The sequence below is a fragment of the Mobula hypostoma genome, chromosome 7 (assembly GCF_963921235.1).
Source record: "Mobula hypostoma chromosome 7, sMobHyp1.1, whole genome shotgun sequence".
NCBI classification, from domain to species: domain Eukaryota; kingdom Metazoa; phylum Chordata; class Chondrichthyes; order Myliobatiformes; family Myliobatidae; genus Mobula; species Mobula hypostoma.
The window spans coordinates 187333569-187361139 of NC_086103.1; the positions used below are offsets into that span (position 1 = coordinate 187333569).

General features: G+C 44.1%; 2 long non-coding RNA genes and 1 other non-coding gene across 6 annotated transcripts in view; 1 reads left to right on the forward strand and 2 right to left on the reverse strand.

Annotated features, from left to right (window-relative positions):
* Window positions 1-20460, forward strand: part of LOC134349848 (uncharacterized) — a 36773-nt gene extending 16313 nt beyond the window's left edge. The window contains exons 3-4 of one of the 4 annotated variants that reach the window (XR_010018783.1): window positions 1321-1476; window positions 16977-20460. This is a non-coding gene — a long non-coding RNA (uncharacterized LOC134349848). The other 3 variants (XR_010018785.1, XR_010018782.1, XR_010018784.1) reach the window with 3 other exon arrangements.
* A 6377-nt stretch (window positions 20461-26837) lies between these two features.
* Window positions 26838-26911, reverse strand: trnan-guu (transfer RNA asparagine (anticodon GUU)). The gene has a single exon. It is a non-coding gene; the product is annotated as a tRNA-Asn (tRNA).
* A 278-nt stretch (window positions 26912-27189) lies between these two features.
* The window catches only part of LOC134349849 (uncharacterized), a 66320-nt gene continuing 65938 nt past the window's right edge, over window positions 27190-27571 (reverse strand). Inside the window, exon 3 of the long non-coding RNA XR_010018786.1 lies at window positions 27190-27407. This is a non-coding gene — a long non-coding RNA (uncharacterized LOC134349849). The remainder of the gene's footprint in view (window positions 27408-27571) is intronic.

Sequence of the window (27571 nt, forward strand, 5' to 3'; positions counted from 1 at the left end):
CATGCAGTTGCCAGGCCTACCCGTGGCTCCCCAGGGGGTGGTGCAGCTGATATGTGGTGCTGTTCATATACCACCTGAGTACCTCCGGGACCAGACTGTCCCGGGAACTGATACTGATGGCTTCGATTACCTGCTCACAAAGAAAGGTGACACTTGTACTGTGATTGCACCTACATTCCCGATGCGTCAGGGAGCATCACTCGGCTGGCTGATCACAACTGGGAGTGAGTGTATAAGATAAAGTGGGGGACCAGCTCGTTGGCTATTACACTCTGGAGAAGGGCTGGTGGTCTTCTGGGGCACAGGGAGGCTGGTGGACTACTGTAGTTCACTGGGGGGGGGTGACTATTGGGTTTATAGTACTGGGTGCTGTGTTTGTTCCTGGGGAAACTTAAATGTTAGGTCAATTTTTTTATTGTTTGTATGTAATGCCTTGGTTAAGATTTTTACTGCTGTGCTGTAGGTATTTCATTTTAGCAGTTCTGCAGGAGCAGTCTGTTCTGCTTTTAGCATGTTTGGGTTTGAGCCAAAGATACGGGGCTATGTTGTTCAGCTTAGGAATGTTGTATCAGCCAATCAGGATGGGGAGTTGGGAGAAGGTTCTGGAGAACACTGGGTGGAGATGTTTTTGTGAAGGATACTGATGTGGGTGGAGGTCTTTTTGGTTGGACCTGGGAGAAAATGGGAAGAAAGCTGGCTGAGGATGCCATCCCTATTGCACAAGGTGCTTTGTGTAGAAGACTGGCTTCGAGGAGGAAGGACCAATACTCCCGTGGGAGAGCCTGTTTGCTCAAGATGGATTTCAAGCAAAATTGGGAAGGTGGTGTCCAGACTGTGGGTCCAGCACATGAGTTAAAGACAACTTCAAGATGAGCTTCAACTTACGTGCACATTTGGACTAGGTTAACTGTAATGAGCCCTTTTCATTTTTTTTCTTTTCTTTTTCCTACTATCTGTTCAATAAAGCAGAAATTTGTAAATATATTCTCTTCATAATTGTACACAGTGTACGATCTGTTATGTCTTGCCGACCGGTAATTACAAGTGGCCAGCTTTTCCACAGTATTTGCTTAGATTGGGGTGCAGGTGGTTGAAACATCCCGGCTCTCCCGGCCTGGTGGGACCCACGTCATATTGACCCTAGACGTATGGAATTTGAGAAGGGTGGTTTTCTCACCACTGGGTCCATTGGCTTGTTAGTGAGGAGCCAGCCAGCCGTGTTTCTAGAGATGTCCAGTAAAAATGTAAATAATGATTGATATACCGATTTGTAGTCAGAGCCTTCTGTCTCACTCACATGAACCTACCTCCACGTTACAGCCTGCTGTAAATGAGCAATAAGAGAAAGGGAATTGTGATGTTGAGAGAGGGAAGAGGTTGTACGGGATCAACACAGAACAACAAAATTATCCTGAGAGCATAAATTCAAAGGGCTGAAGGACTGGTCTGCTACGGCTAACTAGCTTTACTCTCCAGGTGAGTTCTGTCTCCCTTTGCTGTCTCTGCTGCAGACCCCTTAACTGGGTAGATGGAAGAATTGGAAGTGTTCCAAGCTCCCTGCTGTACACTCCTGTGGGGAGAGTGAACGGAGAGGTGGGGGGGGGATTACTGAGAGAAGCCAAGGGTCTGATCCCACTCTCCTATGGGGAGACTGAATGGAGAGGTGGGAGGATTACGGGGCAACACCAAGGGTCCGATCACACACTCCTGTGGGGAGAGTGAACGGAGAGGTGGGGGATTACTGAGGGAATGCTGAGGGTCCGATCACACACTCCTGTGGGGAGAGTGAACGGAGAGGTGGGGGATTACTGAGGGAATGCTGAGGGTCCGATCCCACTCTCCTGTGGGGAGAGTGAACGGAGAGGTGGGGGATTACTGAGGGAATGCTGAGGGTCCGATCCCACTCTCCTGTGGGGAGAGTGAACGGAGAGGTGGGGGATTACTGAGGGAATGCTGAGGGTCCGATCCCACTCTCCTGTGGGGAGAGTGAACGGAGAGGTGGGGGATTACTGAGGGAATGCTGAGGGTCCGATCCCACTCTCCTGTGGGGAGAGTGAACGGAGAGGTGGGGGATTACTGAGGGAATGCTGAGGGTCCGATCCCACTCTCCTGTGGGGAGAGTGAACGGAGAGGTGGGGGATTACTGAGGGAATGCTGAGGGTCCGATCCCACTCTCCTGTGGGGAGAGTGAACGGAGAGGTGGGGGATTACTGAGGGAATGCTGAGGGTCCGATCCCACTCTCCTGTGGGGAGAGTGAACGGAGAGGTGGGGGATTACTGAGAGATTGCCAAGGGTCCGATCACACACTCCTGTGGGGAGAGTGAACGGAGAGGTGGAGAGAGTGAATGGAAAGGTTGGGGGGATTACTGAGGGAATGCTGAGTGTCTGATCCCACACTCAGAATCAGAATCAGGTTTATTATCACCGGCATGTGACATGAAAATTGTCAACTTAGCAGCAGCAATTCAATGCAATACATAATATAGAAGAGAGAAAAAAATAATAGAAAACCTACAGCACAATACAGGCCCTTTGGCCGACAATGCTGTTCCGAACATGTCCTTACCTTAGAAATTACCGAGGGTTACCCATAGCCCTCTATTTTTCTAAGCTCCATGTACCTGTTCAGGAGTCTCTTAAAAGACCCTATCGTATCCGCCTCCAGCACTGTCACCAGCAGCCCATTCCACGCACTCACCGCTCTGCGGAAAAAAAATCTGACATCTCCTCTGTACCTACTTCCAAGCACCTTAAACCTGTGCCCACTCATGCTAGCTATTTCAGCCCTGGGGATAAACCTCTGACTATCCACACGATCAATGCCTCCCATCATCTTGTACATCTCTATCAGGTCACCTCTTATCCTCCATCGCTCCAACGAGAAAAGGCCGAGTTCACTCAACCTATTCTCATAAGGCATGCTCCCCAATCCAGGCAACATCCTTGTAAATCTCCTCTGCACCCTTTCTATGGTTTCCACATCCTTCCTGTAGTGAGGCAACCAGAACTGAGCACAGTACTCCAAGTGGGGTCTGACTAGGGTCCGAATATACCTGCAACATTACCTCTCGGCTCTTAAACTCAATCCCATGATTGATGAAGGCCAATGCACCATATGCCTTCTTAACCACAGAGTCAACCTGCATAGCAGCTTTGAGTGTCCTATGGACTCGGACCCCAAGATCACTCTGATCCTCCACACTGCCAAGAGTCTAATAATTAATACTACATTCTGCCATCATATTTCACCTACCAAAATGAACCACCTAACACTTATCTGGGTTGAACTCCATCTGCCATTTCTCAGCCCAGTTTTGCATCCTATCAATGTCCTGCTTTAAACTCTGACAGCCCTCCACACTATCCACAACACCCCCAACCTTTGTGTCATCAGCAAACTTACTAACCGATCCCTCCACTTCCTCATCCAGGTCATTTATAAAAATCACAAAGAGAAAGGGTCCCAGAACAGATCTCTGAGGCACACCACTGGTGACTGACCTCCATGCAGAATATGACCCGTCTATAACCACTCTTTGCCCTCTGTGGGCAAGCCAGTTCTGGATCCACAAAGCAATGTCCCCTTGGATCCCATGCCTCCTTACTTTCTCAGTGAGCCTTGCATGGGGTACCTTATCAAATGCCTTGCTGAATTCCATATATACTACGTCTACTGCTCTACCTTCATCAATGCATTCAGTCACATCCTCAAAAAATTCAATCAGGCTCGTAAGGCACGACCTGCATTTGACAAAGCCATGCTGACTATTCCTAATTACATTATGCCTCTCCAAATGTTCATAAATCCTGCCTCTCACAATCTTTTCCATCAACTTACCAACCACTGAAGTAAGACTGACTGGCCTATAATTTCCTGGGTTACCTCTACTCCCTTTCTTGAATAAGGGAACAACATCTGTAACCCTCCAATCCTCTGGAACCACTCCTGTCTCCATTGATGATGCAAAGATCATCATCAGAGACTCAGCAATCTCCTCCTTCACCTCCCACAGTAGCCTGGGGTACATCTCGTCTGGTCCCAGTGACTTATCCAACTTGATGCTTTCCCAAAGTTCCAGCACATTATTTTCCTTATTATCTACATGTTCAAGCTTTTCAGTCTGCTGCAAGTCAGGACTACAATCACCAAGATCCTTTTCCATAGTGAATACTGAAGCAAAGTATTCATTAAGTACGCCTGTTATCTCCTCCAATTCCATACACACTTTTCCACTGTCACACTTGATTGGTCCTATTCTCTCATGTTTTATCCTCTTGCTCTTCACATACTTGGGGTTTTCCTTAATACTTTTTGCCAAGGCCTTCTCAAGACCCCTTCTGGCTCTCCTAATTTCTTTCTTAAGCTCCTTCCTGCTGGACTTATAATCTTCAAGATCTCTATCAACACCTAGTTTTTTGAACCTTTTTGTAAGCCTTTCTTTTCTTCTTGACAAGATTTTCAACAGCCTTTGTATTCCACAGTTCCTGTACCCTACCATCCTTTACCTGTATCATTGGAACGTACGTATACAGAACTCTACGCAAATATCCCCTGAACATTTGCCACATTTCTGCTGTACATTTCCCTGAGAACATCTGTTCCCAATTTATGCTTCCAAGTTCCATAAGACCATAAGACAAAGGAGCAGAAGTAGGCCATTCGGCCCATCAAGTCTGCTCTGCCATTTTATCATGAGCTGATCCATTCTCCTATTTAGTCCCACTCCCCCGCCTTCTCACCATAACCTTTGATGCCCTGGCTACTCAGATACCTATCAATCTCTGCCTTAAATACACCCAATGACTTGGCCTCCACTGCTGCCCGTGGCAACAAATTCCATAGATTCATCACCCTCTGACTAAAAAAATTTCTTCGCATTTCTGTTCTGAATGGGCGCCCTTCAATCCTTAAGTCATGCCCTCTCATACTAGACTCCCCCATCATGGGAAACAACTTTGCCACATCCACTCTGTCCATGCCTTTCAACATTCGAAATGTTTCTGTTGAGGTCTCCCCTCATTCTTCTAAACTCCAAGGAATACAGTCCAAGAGTGGACAAACGTTCCTCATATGTTAACCTTCTCATTCCTAGAATCATTCTAGTGAATCTTCTCCGGACCCTCTCCAACGTCAGCAAATCCTTTCTTAAATAAGGAGGCCAAAACTGCCCACAGTACTTCAAGTGAGGTCTCACCAGTGCCTAATAGAGCCTCAACATCACATCCCTGCTCCTATACTCTATTCCTCTAGAAATGAATGCCAACATTGCATTCGCCTTCTTCACCACCGACTCAAACTAGAGGTTAACCTTAAGGGTATCCTGCACGAGGACTCCCATGTCCTGTTGCATCTCAGAACTTTGAATTCTTTCCCCATTTAAATAATATCTGCCCGTTTATTTCTTCTGCCAAAGTGCATAACCATACACTTTCCAACATTGTATTTCATTTGCCACTTCTTTGCCCATTCTTCCAATCTATCTAAGTCTCTCTGCAGACTCCCTGTTTCCTCAGCACTACCGGCCCCTCCACCTATCTTCGTATCGTCAGCAAACTTAGCCACAAAGCCATCTATTCCATAATCCAAATCGTTGATGTACAATGTAAAAAGAAGCGGCCCCAGCACGGACCCCTGTGGAACACCACTGGTAACTGGCAGCCAACCAGAATAGGATCCCTTTATTCCCACTCTCTGTTTCCTGCCAATAAGCCAGAGCCCTATCCACGAATGTAACTTTCCCGTAATTCCATGGGCTCTTATCTTGTTAAGTAGCCTCATGTGTGGCATCTTGTCAAAGGCCTTCTGAAAATCCAAATATACAACATCCACTGCATCTCCCTTGTCCAGCCTACTGGTAATTTCCTCAAAAAATTGTAATAGGTTTGTCAGGCAGGATTTTCCTTTAAGGAAACTATGCTGAGTTCTGCCTATCTTGTCATATGCCTCCAGGTACTCTGTAACCTCATCCTTGACAATCAACTCCAACAACTTCCCAACCACCGATGTCAAGCTAACAGGTCTATAATTTCCTTTTTGCTTCCTTGCCCCCTTCTTAAATAGCAGAGTGACATTTGCAATCTTCCAGTCCTCCGGAACCATGCCAGAATCTATCGACTTTTGAAAGATCATTGCTAATGCCTCCGCAATCCCCACAGCTACTTCCTTCAGAACACGAGGGTGCATTCCATCTGGTCCAGGAGATTTACCTACCTTTAGACTATTCAGCTTCCTGAGTACTTTCTCTGTCATAATTGTGACTGCGCACACTTCTCTTCCCTGCCACGCTAGAGTGTCCGGTATACTGCTGATGTCTTCCTCAGTGAAGACTGATGCAAAATACTTGTTCAGTTCCTCCGTCATCTCCTTATCTCCCATTACAATTTCTCCAGCATCATTTTCTATTTGTCCTATATCTACTCTCACCTGTCTTTTACTCTTTATATACTTGAAAAAGCTTTTAGTATCCTCATTGATATTATTTGCTAGCTTCCTTTCATAGTTAAACTTTCCCCTCTTAATGACCTTCTTAGTTTCTTTTTGTAAGGTTTTAAAAACTTCCCAATCCTCTGTCTTCCCACTAATTTTTGCTTCCTTGTATGCCCTCTCCTTTGCTTTCACTTTGGCTTTGACGTCTCTTGTCAACCACGGTTGCATCCTTTTTCCACTGGAAAATTTCTTCTTTTTTGGAATATACCTGTCTTGCACCTTCCTCACTTCTCACATAAATTCCAGCCACTGCTGCTCTGCCGTCTTTCCCGCCAGTGTCCCTTTCCAGTCAACTCTGGCCAGTTCCTCTCTCACGCCACTGTAATTTCCTTTACTCCACTGAAATACTGACACATCAGATTTTGGCTTCACTTTTTCAAATTTCACAGTGAACTCAATCATGTTATGATCACTGCCTCCTAAGGGTTCCTTCACCTCAATCTCGCCAATCACCTCCAGTTCATTACACAATACCCAATCCAGTACAGCCGATCCCCTAGTGGGCTCAACAACAAGCTGTTCTAAAAAGCCATCTCGCAGACATTCTACAAATTCTCTCTCTTGAGATCCAGTGCCGACCTGATTTTCCCAATCCACTCGCATGTTAAAATCCCCTACAATTATCATAACACTGCCCTTCTGACAAGCCTTTTCTATTTCCTGTTGTAATTTGTAATCCACATCCCTGCAGCTGTTTGGAGGCCTGTATATAACTGCCATCAGGGCCCTTTTACCCCTGCGATTTCTTAGCTCAACCCATAAAGATTCTGCACCTTCCGATCCTATATCACCTCTTTCTAATGATTTGATATCACATCTTACCAATAAAGCCATGTCACCCCCTCTGCCTACCTGCCTATCCTTCCGATACACCGTGTATCCTTGGACGTTCAGCTCCCTGAGACATGCATCCTTTAGCCACGTCTCAGTGATGGCCACAATATCATACCTACCAATCTGTAGCTGTACGACAAGATTATCCACCTCATTCCTTATGCTGCGTGCATTTAAGTACAGCAGCTTAAGACCAGTGTTTGGTACTTTTCACTTTGATTTCACTGCAACTTTATTGCACTGCAACTCATCCCAATGGCTACAAATTTGCCCCATCACCTGCCTGTCTTTCCTGACATCTTAACTGCTCACTATCTTAGATTTATTTCTGTTTTCCCCTTCCTCCGCTCTATCATTCCGTTTCCCATCCTCCTGCCAAATTAGGTTAAACCCTCCCTAACAGCTCTATTAAACCTTCCCACCCGGATATTGGTCCCCTTCGGGTTCAGGTGTAACCTGTCCTTTTTGAACAGGTCATACTGCCCCCAGAAGAGATCCCAATTATAGAACCATAGAACCATAGAAACTACAGCACAGAAACAGCCCTTTTGGCACTTCTTGGCTGTGCCGAACCATTTTCTGCCTAGTCCCACTGACCTGCACACGGACCATATCCCTCCATACACCTCCCATCCATGTATCTGTCCAATTTATTCTTAAATGTTAAAAAAAAACCCGCATTTACCACCTCACCTGGCAGCTCATTCCATACTCCCACCACTCTCTACGTGAAGAAGCCCCCGCTAATGTTCCCTTTAAACTTTTCCCCCCTCACCCTTAACCCACGTCCTCTGGTTTTTTTCTCCCCTTGCCTCAGTGGAAAAAGTCTGCTTGCATTCACTCTATCTATACCCATCATAATTTTATATACCTCTATCAAATCTCCCCTCAATCTTCTACGCTCCAGGGAATAAAGTCCTAACCTATTCAACCTTTCTCTGTAACTGAGTTTCTCAAGTCCTGGCAACATCCTTGTAAACCTTCTCTGCACTCTTTCAACCTTATTTATATCCTTCCTGTAATTTGGTGACCAAAACTGAACACAATACTCCAGATTCGGCCTCACCAATGCCTTGTATAACCTCATCATAACATTCCAGCTCTTATACTCAATACTTTGATTAATAAAGGCCAATGTACCAAAAGCTCTCTTTACAACCCTATCTACCCATGACGCCACTTTTAGGGAATTTTGTATCTGTATTCCCAGATCCCTCTGTTCCACTGCACTCCTCAGTGCCTTACCATTAACCCTGTATGTTCTACCTTGGTTTGTCCTTCCAACATGCAATACCTCACACTTGTCAGTATTAAACTCCATCTGCCATTTTTCAGCCCGTTTTTCCAGCTGGTCCAAGTCCCTCTGCAGGCTCTGAAAACCTTCCTCACTGTCTACTACACCTCCAATCTTTGTATCATCAGCAAATTTGCTGATCCAATTTACCACATTATCATCCAGATCATTGATATAGATGACAAATAACAATGGACCCAGCACTGATCCCTGTGGCACACCATTAGTCACAGGCCTCCACTCAGAGAAACAATTCTCTACCACCACTCTCTGGCTTCTTCCATTGAGCCAATGTCTAATCCAATTTACCACCTCTCCATGTATACCTAGCGACTGAATTTTCCTAACTAACCCCCCATGCGGGACCTTGTCAAAGGCCTTACTGAAGTCCATGTAGACAATATCCACTGCCTTCCCTTCATCCACTTTCCTGGTAACCTCCTCGAAAAACTCCAACAGATTGGTCAAACATGACCTACCACGCACAAAGCCATGTTGACTCTCCCTAATAAGCCCCTGTCTATCCAAATGCTTGTAGATTCTGTCTCTTAGTACTCCCTCCAATAACTTACCTACTACTGACGTTAAACTCACCGGCCTATAATTTCCCGGATTACTTTTCCATCCTTTTTTAAACAACGGAACAACATGAGCCACTCTCCAATCCTCCAGCACCTCACCTGTAGACAGCGACATTTTAAATATTTCTGCCAGGGCCCCTGCAATTTCAACACTAGTCTCCTTCAAAGTCCGAGGGAACACTCTGTCAGGTCCCGGGGATTTATCCACTTTAATTTTCCTCAAGACAGCAAGGACCTCCTCCTTTTCGATCTGTACAGTTTCCATGATCTCACTACTTGTTTCCCTTAATTCCATAGACTTCATGCCAGTTTCCTTAGTAAATACAGACGCAAATAACCTATTTAAGATCTCCCCCATTTCCTTTGGTTCCACAAATAAATAGCCGACCACTCTGATCTTCAAGAGGACCAATTTTATCCCTTACAATCCTTTTGCTCTTATCCAAGAATCTGAAGCCCTGCCCCCTACACCAGTCTCTCAGCCACGCATTCATCTGCCTGATCCGACTATTCTTGCCCTTGCTAGCACGTGGCACAGGTAGCAATCCTGAGATTACTACCCTGGAAGTCCTGCTTCTCAGCTTCCTTCCTAACTCCTGGAAATCTCTCTTCAGGACCTCCTCCTTTGCCCTATCTATGTCATTGGTGCCAACATGTACCAAGACAACTGGCTGCTCACCCTCCCCCTTCAGAATATTCAGGACCTGATCCGAGACATCCCGTACCCTGGCACCTGGGAGGCAATACACCATGCGGGTATCTCTATCAGGCTCACAGAATCTCCTGTCCGTTCCCCTGACTATGGAATCCCCTACGACTACCGCATTTCTCTTCTCCCTCCTTCCCTCCTGCACAACAGCGCCAGGCTCAGTGCCAGAGACCCGGTCACCGTGGGTGTCCCCTGTCAGGTCATCCCCCTCAACAGCATCCAAAACAAGATATTTGTTGCTGAAGGGGACAGCCACAGGGGTGCTCTCCACTATCCGGGCATTTCCCTTCCCTCTCCTGACAGTGACCCAGTGTCCTGACTCCTGTAGCCTAGGGATGACTACGTCCCTGTAGCTCCTGTCTATCACCTCTTCACTTTCCCTGATAAGCAGTAGGTCAACAAGCTGCAGCTCCAGGTCCCTAACACGGTCTCTGAGGAGCTGCATCTCGGTGTACCTGAGCAGATGTGGTCATCAGGGAGGCTGGAGGTCTCCCAGGATTCCCACATCTGACACCCTGAACAAAGCACTAACCCTGCAGGCATGCTATCTAATTCTACAGGAATGAAACAGGAAAAATAAGTCTACTCACCCACTTACCTCGCCAAACAGATGAACTGCCTGATAGCTTCATATTTCTCCTTACTGCAATTAAACACTTTCCTAACTTATCTGTTCCTATGCATCTCCAGTGCTATGGTAACGGAGATAGAATTTTGATCACTATCTCCAAAATGCACTCCCACTGAGAGACCTGACACCTGACCAGGTTCATTTCCCAATACCAGATCAAGTACAGCCTCTCCTCTTGTAGGCTTATCTACATATTGTGTCAAGGAACCTTCCTGAACACACCCAACAAACTCCACCCTATCTAAACCCCTTGCAAGATCATTAGAGATCTTGACACCCAGGAACTTAAATCTGCTCACTCTCTCCACTTCTGATCCCTCTATAAGGATTGGTATGTGTTCCTTCATCTTACCCTTCCTGAAGTTCACAATCAGCTCTTTTGTCTTACTGACATTGAGTGCCAGGTTGTTGCTGTGGCACCACTCCACTAGTTGGCATATCTCACTCCCGTACGCCCTCTCGTCACCACCTGAGATTCTACCAACAATGGTTGTACCATCAGCAAATTTATAGATGGTATTTGAGCTATGCCTAGCCACACAGTCATGTGTATACAGAGAGTAGAGCAGTGGGCTAAGCACACACCCCTGAGAAGCACCAATGTTGATCATCAGCGAGGAGGATATGTTATCATCAATCCACACAGACTGTGGTCTTCTGGTTAGGAAGTTGAGGATCCAATTGCAGAGGGAAGTACAGAAGCCCAGGTTCTGTAATTTCTCAATCAGGATTGTGGGAATGATGCTGGGGGGGATTACTGAGGGAACACCAATGGTCCGATCCCACACTCCTGTGGGAAGAGTGAACAGAGAGGTGGAGAGAGTGAATGGAGAGGTGGAGGAATTACTGAGGGAATGCCGAGGATCTAATCCCAGACTCCTATGGGGAGAGTTAATGGAGATGTGGAGGGGTTACTGAGGTAATGCCAAGGGTCGGATCCAACTCTCCCGTGGGAAAGTGAATGGAGAGGTGGGGGGATTACTGGGGGAATGCCAAGTGTCTGTTCCCACACTCCTGTGTCCTGTGAGAAGAGTGAACGGAGAGGTGTGGGAATGGCTGAGGGAAGGCCAAGGGTCTGATTCCATACTCCTGTGGGGAGAGTGAACGGAGAGCTGGGGGGATTACTGAGGGAATGTTGATGGTTTGATTCCACACTCCTGTGGGGAGAGTGAACGGAGAGGTGGGGGGATTACTGAGGGATTGTTGAGGGTTTGATTCCACACTCCTGTGGGGAGAGTGAACGGAGAGGTGGGGGGATTACTGAGGGATTGTTGAGGGTTTGGTTACACACTCCTGTGTGGCAGGGGGGGAATTAGTGGGGGAATGCCGAATGTCTGATCCCATATTCATGAGGGGAAAGTGAATGGAGAGGTGGAAGAATTACTGAGGCAGCTGCAGGAGAACATTGACCTCCACAACCACCGTCCCTCTCTCTCTGCTGCTGTCTCTTCTCATAGCAACAACCTGCTGATCAAATTTGCAGATGACACATTGATCGGCCTTATTCTCAGCAGCGGCGAGACAATCTACAGAGGAGAGGTTAACAACCTGACACTGTGGTGCCAAGATAACAATCTCTCCCTCAATGTCCAAAAAACAAAAGAGCTGATTGTGCATTAAGACCAGAATCAGAATCAGGTTTATTATCACTGGCATGTGGCGTGAAATTTGTTAAATTAGCAGCAGCAGTTCAATGCAATACATAATCTAGAAGAAGAAGCTAAAATAAAATAATGATAATAATAATAAATAAGTAAATCTTATTCAGTATACTTTATGCAGTATACGTATATTGAATAGATTAAAAATCATGCAAAAAACAGAAATGCTATATATTTTAAAAAGTGAGGTAGTGTCCAAAGATTCAATGTCCATTCAGGAATCGGATGGCAGAGGGGAAGAAGATGTTCCTGAATCGCTAAGTGTGTGTCTTCAGGCTTCTGTACCTCATGCCTGATGGTAACAGTGAGAAAAGGGCATGTCCTGGGTGCTGGAGGTCCTTAATAATGGACGCTGCCTTTCTGAGACACCGCTCCCTAAAGATGTCCTGGTCTAGTACCCAAGGATGAGCTGACTAAATTTACAAATCTCTGCAGCTTCTTTTGGTAGGACATAGGAGCAGAATTAGGCCATTCAGCCCATCGAGTCTGCTCTGCCATTCCATCATGGCTGATCGCAGATCCCACTCAACCCCATACACCTGCCTTCTCGCCACATCCTTTGATGCCTTGACCGATCGGGAAACAATCAACTTCACCTTAAATATATGCATGGACTTAGCCTCCACCACAGTCTGTGGCAGAGCATTCCACAGATTCACTACTCTCTGATGAAAAAAATTCCTCTTTACCTCTGTTCTAAAAAGTCATAACTCAATTTTGAGGCTGTGCCCTCTACTTCTGGATACTCCCACCATAAGGAACATCCTCTCCACATCCACCTTATCTAGTCCTTTCAATATCCAGTAGGTTTCAATGAGATCACCACCACCCCCCCCACCACCATGTTCTTCTAAATTCCAGTGAGTACAGGCCCAAAGCTGCCAAACCCTCCTCATATATCAACCCCTTCATTCCCAGAATAATCCTTGTGAACCTCCTCTGGACTCTCTCCACTGAAAACACATCCTTTCTGAGATATGGGGCCCAAAGCTGATAATAGGGTGAACAGAGACAGGCTTGCCCCAATCAACATCAATGGGACTGCAGCTGAGAATGTGAGTCATTTCAAATTCCTCAGTATAGACGTCACCGAAGATCTCACCTGGACTGAGGCGTCTCTTCCACCTCAGGCAACTGAAGGTTCGGCATGAGCCCCCAAATCCTCAAGGCCTTCTACAGAGGCACAACTGAGAGCATCCTGACTGGCTGTATCACCGGCTGGTATGGGAACTGCGCCAACCTTGATCACTGGACACCGCAGAGAGTGGTACGGATAGACCAGCGCACTTGTGGATGTGAAATTCCCTCCATTGAGGACATTTGCAGCAGCAGGTGCAGAAAGAAGGCCTGGAAGATCATCAGGGACACCGGTCACCCCAACCATAAACTGTTTCAGCTGCTTCTGTCTGGCAAACTGTACTGTAGCATAAAAGCCAGGACCAACAGGCTACAGGATAGTTTCTTTCTACAAGCCATTAGACTTACAAATTCACATGTCTCTACATTGCGATGGAGTCATAATGCAAAGATTTTTACTCCTTCTTGTTGTGGGATGGATGAAAGATTTAAATAAATTAACAAGCCTGTGGAGACTGCAGCAGAGGGGCAATTCCCCCTGCCCTCACTCAGAACATAGAAGAGTATAGCACAGGAACAGGCCCTTCGGCCCACAATGTTGTACTAGGACGATGCCTGGATCAGAGGGCATGGACTACAATGACAGGGTGAGCAGACAAACCTGGGTTGTGTTGTCTGGAGTGACGGAGGCTGAGGAGAGATCTGACAGAGGTTTATAAGTTATGAGAGATACGGATAGAGTAGACAGTGAGTATATCTCATAACAGAGGGCAGGTATTTAAGCTAAGACAGGATAATTTCAAAGGAGATGTGAGGGAAAAGTTTTTTTAAAATGTAGATAGTTGTGGGTGCCTGGAATGTGCTTCCTAGGGTGGGGGCAGAGGCAGAAACATCAGGGACTTTTAAGAGATGTGTAGATGGGCACATGGATGTGAAGGAAATGGAAGGATCTGCAGATTGTGCAGGCAGAAGAAATTAGTTTAGTTCACAATTTGATTACTAATTTAATTGGGTCAGCACAGCATTGTGGGCCGAATGGCCTGTTCTTGTGCTGCACTGGTCCATGTTCTAAGTACAACTCAGGGGGCTGCAGCAGACAGGGTGGGTGTACGTCTAGCTCCCATGCATATCCCTCTTGGACACAGATCCATCTCAGGGACTCCCGTAAGTCCAGACGCTCTGGGCAGACAGCCAGTCTTCAGACAGCGACTGGGAAGGGTCTGTGTCCTTGCAGACCGTCTCCAACTGGAAATGTTGCTAATTACACTATGACTCATCAAATCTGACAACACGAACATGTTGCAAAGCAAACAATCCCCACGTTGCTCAACACAAAACAGTCCAGAGAAGTTCCTGGAAATGGTAAATAACCACCTCTAAAATGTGCACTTCACCACTGAGTCATTACCCCTTTTGTAACTGCTACAGAGCCCTACGACATGGGAACAGTCAAACAGCCCAATTGGTCCACCCTTAGTGTTGCCCAGCGAGGGAGGGTCAAAGTGCAGAGTCAAATCATTATCAGAGTACATATGCAACCTTTGTTTGCAAGGGATTAGTGAAAAAAGGAGGTGCATAGCAGGTATAGGCTGGTAGAAACAAATGAGGTGCTTATGGAGCATTAGAAATGCAAGAGAAGACTTGGGGAAAAATAACAGGAGGGCTAAGAGAAGGCATCAGGTTGCCCTAGCGGACAAGGTGAAGGAGAATCCCAAGGGATTCCACAGATATGTTAAGAGCAAAAGGATTGCAAGGGACAAAATCTGGAAGATCAGAATGGTAATCTATGCATGGAGCCAAAAAGAATGGGGGAGATCTTTTTTGCATCTGTATTTACTCAGGAGACGGGCACAAAGTACATAGAAGTGAGGCAAAGCGGCAGCAAGGCCATGGACCTTATATAGTTTACAGAGGAGAAGATGTTTGCTGTCATGAGATAAATTAGGGTGGATAAATCCCCAGGGCCCAACAAGGTGTTCCCTCAGACCTTATGGGAGGCCAAGTGCAGAAATTGCAGAGGCCCTAGCAGAGATATTTAAATCTTTCACAGCGACAGATGAGGTACCGGAGGACTGGAGGATAGCTAATGTTGTCACACTGTTTAATAAAGGCTCTAAACATAAACCAGGAGATTATTTGCTGGTGAGCCTGACATCAGTAGTGGGAAAATTGCTCAAAGTTATTCTGAGGAACTGGATATACAGTATAAGTATTTGGGTAGACACAGATTGACTAAGGACAGTCAGTATGGCTTCATGCATGGTAGGTCATGCCTAACCAATTTTAGCATTTCAAAGAAGTTAGCAGGAAAGTGGATGAAGGTGAGGCAGTGGATGTTGTTACATGGACTTTAGTAAGGCATCTGATAAGGTCCCACATGGGAGGTTGTTCAAGAACGTTCAGTTGCTTGGCATTCAAGATGAGGTAGTAAATTAAATTAGACATTGGCTTTGCTGGAGAAGCCAGAGAGTGGTAGTAGATGGCTGCCTCTCAGACTGGAGAGCTGTGACTAATAGAGTGCCATAGGGATCAGTGCTGGTTCTTTTGTTATTTGTCATCTATATCAATGATCTGGATGATAATGTAGTTAACTGAATCAGCAAATTTGTGGACTGCACCAAGATTGGGGATGTAGTGGACAGCGAGGGAGACTATCAGAGCTTGCAGCCGGTTCTGGACCTGCTGGAAAACTGGGTTATAAAATGGCAGATGGAATTTAATGCAGGCAAGTTTGAAGTTTTGCATTTCAGCAGGCCCAACCAGGGTAGATCTTACACAGTGAACGGTACGGCACTGAGGAGTGCAGTGGGACATAGGGATCTGGGAATACAGGTCTAAACTTCAGTTAAAGTGGACGCACAGGCAGACAGGGTCGTACAGAAAGCATTGGCACTATGGCCCTCATAATTCAATTGAGTACAGGAGAGAGAATGTTATATTTCAGACAGAGCTGAAGGCTAATTTGGACTATTGTGTGCAGTTCAGATCACCTGTCTCCAGGAAAGATGTAAACAAGGTTGGAAGAGTACAGAGCAAATTTACAAGGATGTTGCCAGGTCTGGAGGACCTGAGTTATAAAGAAATATTGAATAGGTTAGGACTTTATTCCTTGGAATGTAGAAGATTGAGGGGAGATTTGATAAAGGTGTACAAAATAATGTGGGGTATAGATAGAAACATAGAAAACCTACAGCACAATACAGGCCCTTCAGCCCACAAAGCTGTGCCCAACATGTCCTTACTTTAGAAATTACCTAGGGTTACCTATAGCCCTCTATTTTTTCTAATCTCCATGTACCTGTCCAAGAGTCTCTTAAAAGAGTGTATCGTATCCGCCTCCTCCACCATCGCCAGCAGCCCATTCCACGCACTCATCACTCTCTGCGTAAAAATTTACCCGACATCTCCTCTGTACCTATTTCCAAGGACCTTAAAACTGTGCCCTCCTGTTTTAGTCATTTGAGCCCTGGGAAAAAGCCTCTGACTATCCACATGATCAATGCCTCTCATCATCTTATACGCCTCTATCAGGTCACCTCTCATCCTCCGCCGCTCCAAGGAAAAAAGGCCGAGTTCACTCAACCTATTCTCATAAGGCATGCTCCCCAATCCAGGCAACATCCAGGGAGGGAGGAGAAGATGGCAGAGCGACGCAGTGCGCGCGGCCTCTCCGGTGAAATGATATTGTATTTGTTAAATAGGGGCCATGCACAATCCTGATTTGATGGAGACGGATATGAGAAGCATGGAGGAACATCTGGAGAAACTTCTGAAATGCCTGTTTTGCTGCTGCTGCTACCGTGCGACCTCCAGAGGGGAAGGCCCCAAATCCTCAGTTTTGCCTGTTGCTGGCAGCCAGGGCTGGGGTCGAAGCGCTTGGTAGAGATGACGCTCGGTGCTCGGTGTCGGAGGGCTGTCAGAGGCTCGAAGTTTTCGGATGGATTGAGAGTCGGACTGTGGTCGGGTGCTTCCAGGGTGCTGCATTGGCAAGTTTGCAGCACTGGAAGCTCATGGCAGGGAGAGTTTTTCTTCCTTCTACCGTCTGCATGAGATGATGGGACTTTCGAGAGACTTTCAGACTTTTTTTTATCATGCCCATGGTCTGTTCTATCAAATTACGGTATTGTTTGCACTGTTGTAACTATATGTTATAATTATGTGGTTTTTGTCAGTTTTTCAGTCTTGGTCTGTCTTGTGTTTCTGTGATATCACACTGGAGGAACACTGTATCATTTCTTAATGCATGCATTACTAAATGACAATAAAAGAGGACTGCGTGTCCTCATAATCTAATCTAATCTAAATCTCCTCTGCACCCTTTCTATGGTTTCCACATCCTTCCTATAGTGAAGCGACCAGAACTGAGCACAGTACTGCAAATGGGTCCTATATAGCTGCAACATTACCTCTCAGCTCCTAAACTTAGTCCCACAATTGATAAAGGCCAATGCACCATCTGCTTTCTTAACCACAGGGTCAACCTGTGCAGCAGCTTTGAGTGCCCTATGGACTCTGACCCCGAGATCCCTCTGATAGAGTAAATGCAAGCAGGCTTTTTTCCATGGAGGTTGGGTGGGACAACTATCCAAGGCATCTGTTAGTTATCCATGGCTGGCTCTCCACACCCTTACTGTCCTTGCTTTTAACTGGAATATACTTTTGTTGAGCACCGTGAAGAATCTCTTTGAAAGTCTCCCACTGTTCCTCAACTGTCCCACCATCTAGCCTGTATTTCCAGTTTATCCTAACCAACTCTTCTCTCCTCCCTTTGTAGCCTCCCTTGTTTAGGCATAATACACAGGTTTTAGATCGAACTATTGCACCTTCTATTTGTATGAGAAACTTAATCATGCTGTGATCACCCTTTCCAAGAGGATCCCCAGCTGCAAGATCACTAATTTTACCTGTATTATTGCACAGGATCAGATCTAAGATAACACGTTCCCTTGTAGGTTCAGTAACATGCTGTTCAAGAAAGCCATCATGGACGCATTCTATGAAATCTTCCTCAAAACTGCCTTGACCAACTTGATTCACCCAATCTGTGCAAGTTAAAGTCCCCCATGATAACTGCTGTTCCATTCTCATATGCCTCAGATTTTTCTCTGTTTATTGCCTGTGTCACTGTAATGTTACTATTCGGTGGCTGATAGACAACTCACACTGGTGATTTTTTTCCCTTTACTATTCCGAATCTCTACCTAGATGGATTCAACATTCTGCTCCTTAGATCTTATATTGTCTCTCACTATCGCCCTGATCTCATCCTTAATTCCAATTTGTCTAAGTCCTGCTACAATCACATTGCTTCCTCAGCACTACCTACCCCTCCACTTATCTTTGTATCATCTGCAGACTTTGCCACAAAACCATCAATTCCATTATCTAAATCAGTGACAGACAATGTGAAGAGTAGTGGTCCCACTACTGACCCCTGAGGAACACCACTAGTCACTGGCAGCCAACCAGAAAAGGTCCCCTTTATTCCCACTCACTGCCTCCTGCACGTCACCCATTTCTCTATCCATGACAGTATCTTTCCTGTAACGCCATAGGAATTTATCTTGTTAAGCGGCTTCATGTGTGGCTCCTTATGTGTGGATACCAGTAAATGATATCCACTGCCTCTCCTTTGTCCTCCCTGCTTTTTACTTCCTCAAAGAACTCTAACAGATTTGTCAGACAAGATTTCCTTTGACGGAAACCATGCTGACTTTGACTTATTTTATCATTAGTCTCCAAGTCCCCTGAAACCTCATCCTTATTATAGAGTCCAACACTTTCCCAACCACTGAGGTGATGCTAACTGGCCTACAATTTCCTTTTTTTTCACTTTCCTCCCTTCTTAAAGAGTGGAGTGACATTTGCAATCTTCCAGTCCTCTGGGACCATGCCAGAATCAAGTGATTCTTGAAAGATCATGACCAATACATCCGTTATCTCTTCAGCAACTTCTCTCATGACTCTGAGTTATAGTCCACCTAGTCCAGATGACTTATCCACCTTAAGACCTTTAATTTTGCCTTGCAGTTTTTCCTCTGTAATAGCAATGGCACTTACTTCTGCTGTAAGACACTCACAGACTCCTGGCACTCTGCTGCTGTCTTCCAGAATGAAGACTGATGCCAAGTACCCATTAAGTTCATCTGCCATTTCATCGTCCCCATTACTACCTCACCAGCATCACTTTCCAGTGACCCTCACCTCCCTTTTACTCTTTATATAACTGAAAAATCAACAGGGAAGTAAACTGCTTGAGCAGGAGGGAAGATCGCGACGGAAAACTATCAGGATTTGTAATGTTCCTGAAGGAGCGGAGGGATTGTTGATGATGGAGTTTGTAGACAAGTTGCTGAGGGAAGCGCTGGAGGTTCATAGTGATAGTCATACTTTATTGATCCCGGGGGAAATTGGTTAATTCCCCAGACTATGGAGATTGAAATTGAGAGGGCGCATCGTTCGCTCGTCCTGAGATCTCCCGGAGACAGAGAAAGTAAACCGCGTTCAATAGTACTGAGTTTCCTTCGATTTAAGAGCAAGGTGGAGATTCTACGAAGGGGCCTGGGGTAAGAAGAGGGTTTTTGGAACAGGAAGTTAATATATTTCGATCATGATTACCCTCCGGCCGTCCTACAGAAATGGAAGGAATATTCCGAAGCGAAATTAATATTAAAGCAAGAAAAGATTAAATTCTAAACCCCGTATCCTGCTAAACTGAGAGTATCTTACGCAGGTGGGATACAGCAATATCAGACGGTGGAAGAGGCGACTACAGACATGAACAACAGAGGACTGCCCATTAGCATGGTCAAACCAAGGGAAAGTCTGGTTGAGCAGTTATCCCGATCTGCGTGGGAAATAATAAGAGAACCGAGAAAGCATCGGACGGGAGGGGGACGAGAGAAGGATATTAGGAAGAGACTGTGAGTTCTCCGAGGGCAGCCCTCACCTCCTCCAGAAGAGCCATAAGGTTTGACTAACTTTAAAAGGGCTGATAAACTAAACGGAAGCAAAAACAGACGGTGATATACCAATCTCAAGAAATACATATCATAATGTGGATTTTATATTACTCAATTTTTTTTTATTCGTTCACTCACTCCTTTTTCCCCACCTAAATGAGAATATATACATGGGAGGAATACACAGGGAAATCATTTCTGTGTAATGGACATAGATTTTTTTTACTTACTTTTATAGGTACTGCAGTGGGGGCTCTCAACTCACAGGTAGGAGGGGCTGTCCCCCACGGTTAGATGTTTCTTCTAGCTCAACCCAGGGTCATCTAGAGACCCCAGCCTTGGAATCACAACTTCGTTACCTTTTTTTTATTATTCGCGTTTCTTGGTTCTTATTTGTTCAGGGAGTAGATCGATTAAGTTATATTCTGCAAATTTCAATGATATACTAACAGATAAATACACATGGCTAAGGACAAAGTAAAATTCATTTCTTTTAATGTCAATGGGCTGTTAAATCCAATCAAACGCAATAAAATTCTATCAAAAATGAAAAAAGAACAAGCCCATGTAGTATATTTACAAGAAACTCAGTGATAACGAGCATGGAAAATTAAAGAGAATGGGCTTCACTAATTTGTTTTTCTCCTCATATAAATCAGGACATAGAAGAGGAATTGCTATTCTCATCTCAAGCAAGCTAAATTTTGAAAAAGTATTCGAAATGGGAGATAAGGAGGGCAGATATATTCAGGCAAGGGGGAATTTAGATGGAAATCCAGTTACTTTATTGAATATATACGCACCCCCAGGAAGTGATATTAGTTTCTTCCAGAAAATTACTAATATTATGGTAACGGAAACAGAAGGTCTCTTGATATGTCGGGGAGACTTAAATTTACAATTACAACCAAAGTTAGACGCTTCCAATAGAAAAACTTATGAAACTAAGTCCTTACATAAGAAAGTTAACACTCTTTTTGAGGATGTTGATCTAATTGATATATGGAGGGACCTTTTCCCCGACAGAACGGATTACACTCATTATTCTGCCCCCCATTCCGTATATACAAGAATAGACTATTTCATAACATTTGGAAAAGACAAAGACAAAATAATCACCTGTGGAATTGGGACAATAGATGTAAGTGACCATGCACCTCTATATCAAAATCTGTTGATTTTGACCTACAACCAAAGAATACTATTTGGAAACTAAATTCAAGTCTACTCAATGATTCCCTATCTTAAGGAACAAACTAAAAAAGAAATTGGTCTTTCCTTAGAATTCAATGATAATGGAGAGGTTTCACCTCCCATTCTATGGGATACTCTGAAGGCTGTCTTAAGAGGGAAAATTATAACAATATCTTCATATAAGAAAAAAATAAGGAATAAAACATTAGAGGAATTACAAAATAAGCTGAAGGAACTAGAAAAAAACACAAATTGAGTTTGGCACAGGATACACTAGAGGAAATTTTAAAAATTAGGAATGAAATTAATAGTTTGGCTACACAAGTAATTAGAAAAAAATTAAAGTTCCTGAAACAGAGACACTATGAAAATGGATCTAAATCAATGAAAATACTGGCGTGGAAACTGAAAAAAATAGCAGAAAATACAATTCATAGAATTATGGATCCAAGAACAAAAGTGATTTAAAAAAATAAGCTAAGTGAAATTCAAGAAGCTTTTGAAATGTTTTACAAAACTCTATATTCCAATGTTCTGGGGGAAGCATAGCCCAGAATGACACCTTCCTGAATGCTTTAGAGTTACCCACTTTAAGCAAAGAACGAAATAGAACGATGACTGCTGACATAACTGAAGCTGAACTAAAAACTGTAATTAGTAGGCTTAAATTAAGCAAGTCACCAGGATCAGATGGATATACGGCAGAGTGGTATAAAGAATTAGAAATGAGTTAATTCCTGTTTTACTCCCCACACTGAACTGGCCTCCAAGAAGGGCGCCAATGCCACCCAGCTGGAAGGAGGCGATAATCTCAGCTATACCGAAAGAAAGCAAGGATAAAATGGAATGTGGGTCATTTAGACCAATATCTGTTCTTACTGTGGATTATAGATTATTTACCTCCATCATGGCCAAACGATTAGAAGAGTTTCTACCCACACTGATACATAATGATCAGACAGGTTTTATACAACAACGCCAAACACAAGACAATATATGAAGGACACTTCACATTATGGATCATATTTTAAAAAATGAAATTGAAGCAATAGTGATAAGCGTGGACACTGAAAAGGCATTTGATTTGGTTAATTGGAATTTCCTTTACAGAGTTTTACATAGACTTGGTCTACAGGACACAATTGTTAAAACTATACAGGCACTATATGACAATCCTACTGCTAGGATTAAAATCAATGGATATTTATCTAATAGTTTTACCCTAGAAAGGGGCACGAGACAGGCTTGTGCATGGTCACTGCTACTCTTCACATTATATCTGGAACCATTAGCTCAATACATCAGACAAAATGAAGATATCAGGAGAATTACTATTAAAGGGACAGAACATAAATTGGCCTGTAACACAGACACATTTGATCTATCTAGGGCAATATGGCCAATTATCAGGATACAAGATCAACATAGATAAAACCCAACTACTTTCATATAACTATAGCCCACCAAGAGAAATTGAAAGTAGATATCCTTGGGCATGGCAAACAAAGTCTGTCAAATATTTGGGCATCTTTATGCCAAAAGATTTGTCAAAATTATCAGAATGCAATTAGCAGCCTATATATAAAAAAAATTAAGGAAGATATAACAAGATGGAACCCAATTCCTTTTATTGGTCTCAGTTCAAGGATTGAATCTATCAAAATGAATATACTGCCCAGACTACTGTATCTCTTTCAGACCCTACCAACAGAAATTAACCAAAATCAATTCAATGAATGGAACAAGATGCTATCAAGATATACATGGCAAGGTAAAAGGCCTAGGGTTCATCTCAAAACTTTGCAATCAGCCAAGGAAAAGGGGGGATGGGGCCTACCTTCTCTTACAGATTATTATTTTGCAGCACAGTTGAGAGCTGTGATATGCTGGTGCAACCCATCATATGATGCTCAATGGAAAAAACATTGAGGAGAGGATACTTTCCATCCCCATACAAGCAATTTTGGCTGATAACAACCTACAAAGTTACATAAATACCATTGATAACCCATAGGTGAAATGGAATCTTAATATATGGAAAACTATTATAAAAGAATATAAACTAGAGAGAGACATTGCAATTCTTAAATGGTGTGCACGTGACTCGGATTTTACGCTGAACAAACTGGATGCTAGATTTAAGGACTGGACAGCTAAAGGAATAACAGCTATTTGCAATATAATGAAAGAAGGAACACTGTTCAGTTTTGAAATGCTCAAAGAGAAACACTTATCAGAAAAACAAGACTTTTATTGATACTTACAGATGCGACAGTATGTTAATAGGACGGTTAAAAATGTAACCAAGGCAACTACATGTTTGATAGAGCTATTGAGAAAAGCATATAATTCAGACAATGGTAGTAGAATTATTTCAAGTGTGTATACGGGTTTGTCAAATCGTAAAAAACATAGACTTCATACACTAAAACAAAATGGGAGAAGGAAGGAGGGATAATAATATCTGAGGAAGAATGGACAGTAATATGGAGGTATCAATGGAAGTGTACGAGTTCACAGAAATGGAGGGAGTTTGGGTGGAAAAACTTGATAAGATATTTTATTACACCCTCTCAGAAATCCCATTATGATAGTAACCTCCCTGTTTGCTGGAGAAATTGTGGAAATCAAAATGCAAACCATTGTCATATTTTCTGGGAATGCCCCGTTATCAAAGACTATTGGAGTGGGATACACAATGCCCTGCAAGACATCTTTAAATGTGAAATACCCTTAGAAAGTAAGAACATATATAGAATAGTACAGCACAGTACAGGCCCTTCAGCCCACAATGTTGTGCCGACCTTCAAACCCTGCCTCCCATATAAGCCCCCACCTTAGATTCCTCCGTATACCTGTCTAGTAGTCTCTTAAACTTCACTAGTGTATCTGCCTCCACCACTGACTCAGGCAGTGCATTCCACGCACCAACCATTCTCTGAGTAAAAAAACTTCCTCTAATATCCCCCTTGAACTTCCCACCCCTTACCTTAAATCCATGTCCTCTTGTATTGAGCAGTGGTGCCCTGGGGAAGAGGCGCTGGCTATCCACTCTATCTATTCCTCTTATTATCTTGTACACCTCTATCATGTCTCCTCTCGTCCTCCTTCTCTCCAAAGAGTAAAGCCCTAGCTCCCTTAATCTCTAATCATAATGCATACTCTCTAAACCAGGCAGCATCCTGGTAAATCTCCTCTGTACCCTTTCCAATGCTTCCACATCCTTCCTATAGTGAGGTGACCAGAACTGGACACAGTACTCCAAGTGTGGCCTAACCAGAGTTTTACAGAACTGCATCATTACATCGCGACTCTTAAACTCTATCCCTCGACTTATGAAAGCTAACACCCCATAAGCTTTCCTAACTACCCTATCCACCTGTGAGGCAACTTTCAGGGATCTGTGGACATGTACCCCCAGATCCCTTTGCTCCTCCACACTACCAAGTATCCTGCCATTTACTTTGTACTCTGCCTTGGAGTTTGTCCTTCCAAAGTGTACCACCTCACACTTCTCCAGGTTGAACTCCATCTGCCACTTCTCAGCCCACTTCTGCATCCTATCAATGTCTCTCTTTGACAATCCTCTACACTATCTACAACACCACCAACCTTTGTGTCGTCTGCAAACTTGCCAACCCACCCTTCTACCCCAACATCCAGGTCGTTAAGAAACATCACGAAAAGTAGAGGTCCCAGAACAGATCCTTGTGGGACACCACTAGTCACAATCCTCCAATCTGAATGTACTCCCTCCACCACCACCCTCTGCCTTCTGCAGGCAAGCCAATTCTGAATCCACCTGGCCAAACTTCCCTGGATCCCATGCCTTCTAACTTTCTGAATAAGCCTACCGTGTGGAACCTTGTCAAATGCCTCACTAAAATCCATATAGATCACACCCACTGCACTACCCTCATCTATATGCCTGGTCACCTCCTCAAAGAACTCAGGCTTGTTAGACACGATCTGCCCTTCACAAAGCCATGCTGACTGTCCCTGATCAGACCATGATTCTCTAAATGCCTATAGATCCTATCTCTAAGAATCTTTTCCAACAGCTTTCCCACCACAGATGTAAGGCTCACTGGTCTATAATTACCCGGACTATCCCTACTACCTATTTTGAACAAGGGAACAACATTCACCTCCCTCCAATCCTCCAGTACCATTCCCGTTGTCAACGAGAACATAAAGATCCTAGCCAGAGGCTCAGCAATCTCTTCCCTCACCTCGTGGAGCAGCCTGGGGAATATTCCATCAGGCCCCGGGGACTTACCTATCCTAATGTATTTTAACAACTCCAACACCTCCTCTCCCTTAATATCAACGTGCTCCAGAACATCAACCTCACTCATATTGTCCTCACCATCATCAAGTTCCCTCTCATTGGTGAATACCAAAGAGAAGTATTCATTGAGGACCTCGCTCACTTCCACAGCCTCCAGGCACATCTTCCCACCTTTATCTCTAATCGGTCCTACCTTCACTCCTGTCATCCTTTTTTTCTTCACATAATTGAAGAATGCCTTGGGGTTTTCCTTTACCCTACTCGCCAAGGCCTTCTCATGCCCCCTTCTTGCTCTTCTCAGCCCCTTCTTAAGCTCCTTTCTTGCTTCCCTATATTCCTCAATAGACCCATCTGATCCTTGCTTCCTAAACCTCATGTATGCTGCCTTCTTCCACCTGACTAGATTTTCCACCTCACTTGTCACCCATGGTTCCTTCACCCTACCATTCTTTATCTTCTTCACCGGGACAAATTTATCCCTTACATCCCGCAAGAGATCTCTAAACATCAACCACGTGTTCATAGTACATTCCCCTGCAAAAACATCATCCCAATTCACACCCGCAAGTTCTAGCCTTATAGCCTCATAATTTGCCTTTCCCCAATTAAAAATTTTCCTGTCCTCTTTGACTCTATCCTTTTCCATGATAATTATAAAGGCCAGGGAGCGGTGGTCACTGTCCCCCAGATGCTCACCCACTGAGAGATCTGTGACCTGACCCAGTTCATTACCTAGTACTAGATCTAGTATGGCAATCCCCCTGGTCGGCCTGTCCACATACTGTGTATATCCCTCAAGGATGGTTGAAAAGAGATAGATATATTTAATGAATATACTGCTGGTGGCTGGTAAAAAGACCCTTACCAGGAAATGGTTATCACAGGAGAGCCCAACTTTAAATGTATGGATGGAAATTACAATGGACATTTACAAAATGGAGAAGATAACAGCATCTGCTAGTCATAAGTTGGAACAAATTGATTCATACTGGGAAAAATGGTTTAACTACATAACACCTCATAGGCCTGATTTTATTCTCACAGGTCAATGAATATTTTGTAAAAAAAAAGATCACTCCCTACTTCATCAAACTTTAAAACTGCTGGATTACCAGCATCCTTCGGAGGGCTCGAACCACCAACCTTTCGGTTAACAGCCGAACACGCTCACCAATTGCGCCACAGAGATGCTGCCTGGCCTGCTGCTGCCAGAAACTTTGATGTGTGTTACTCCCTATTTTGTACATAGTTTTCTTCCTTTGATTGTTCTATCTTTCCTTTCCTTTCTATAAGTGTATATGTCATATAAATATTATGTGGAGATTTGTGACAAATATGACTATATGATATATATGTACAGTAGCTGAAATACATCCTATGGAAATGTTTGTTTGATGACAAACTTCAATAAAAAATAAATTACAAAAAAATAAAAACTTTAATTTAGTTCATAATATTGTCTTTATTTACAACCTACAGGGCTTTTGGAGTAGTTTAGTTTTCACTTGATAAACAGTTAGTTTTATTTCCCAACTCTCTACACCACACTTCAGTCTAGTTGGCGGCAGTAATGCATCTTTAAGTTGGATTGCCAACTGCCATTAAAAATCCGAAGAAGGTCCAACTGCTGGTGAGTCCGAATCCTGCAACAACACCAGGAAGACAAAAGAACACTCCAAGCAACTCTGTGAAAAGATTATTGAAAACAAGTCAGGAGATGGATACAAGGAAATTTCAGAGTCACTGAATATCCCGTGGAGTACAGTTAAGTCAATCATCGAGAAATGGAAATAATCTGGCACAGTTGTAAATCTGCTTCAGTAGCTGAGATGGGGGAGACTGTGCATAC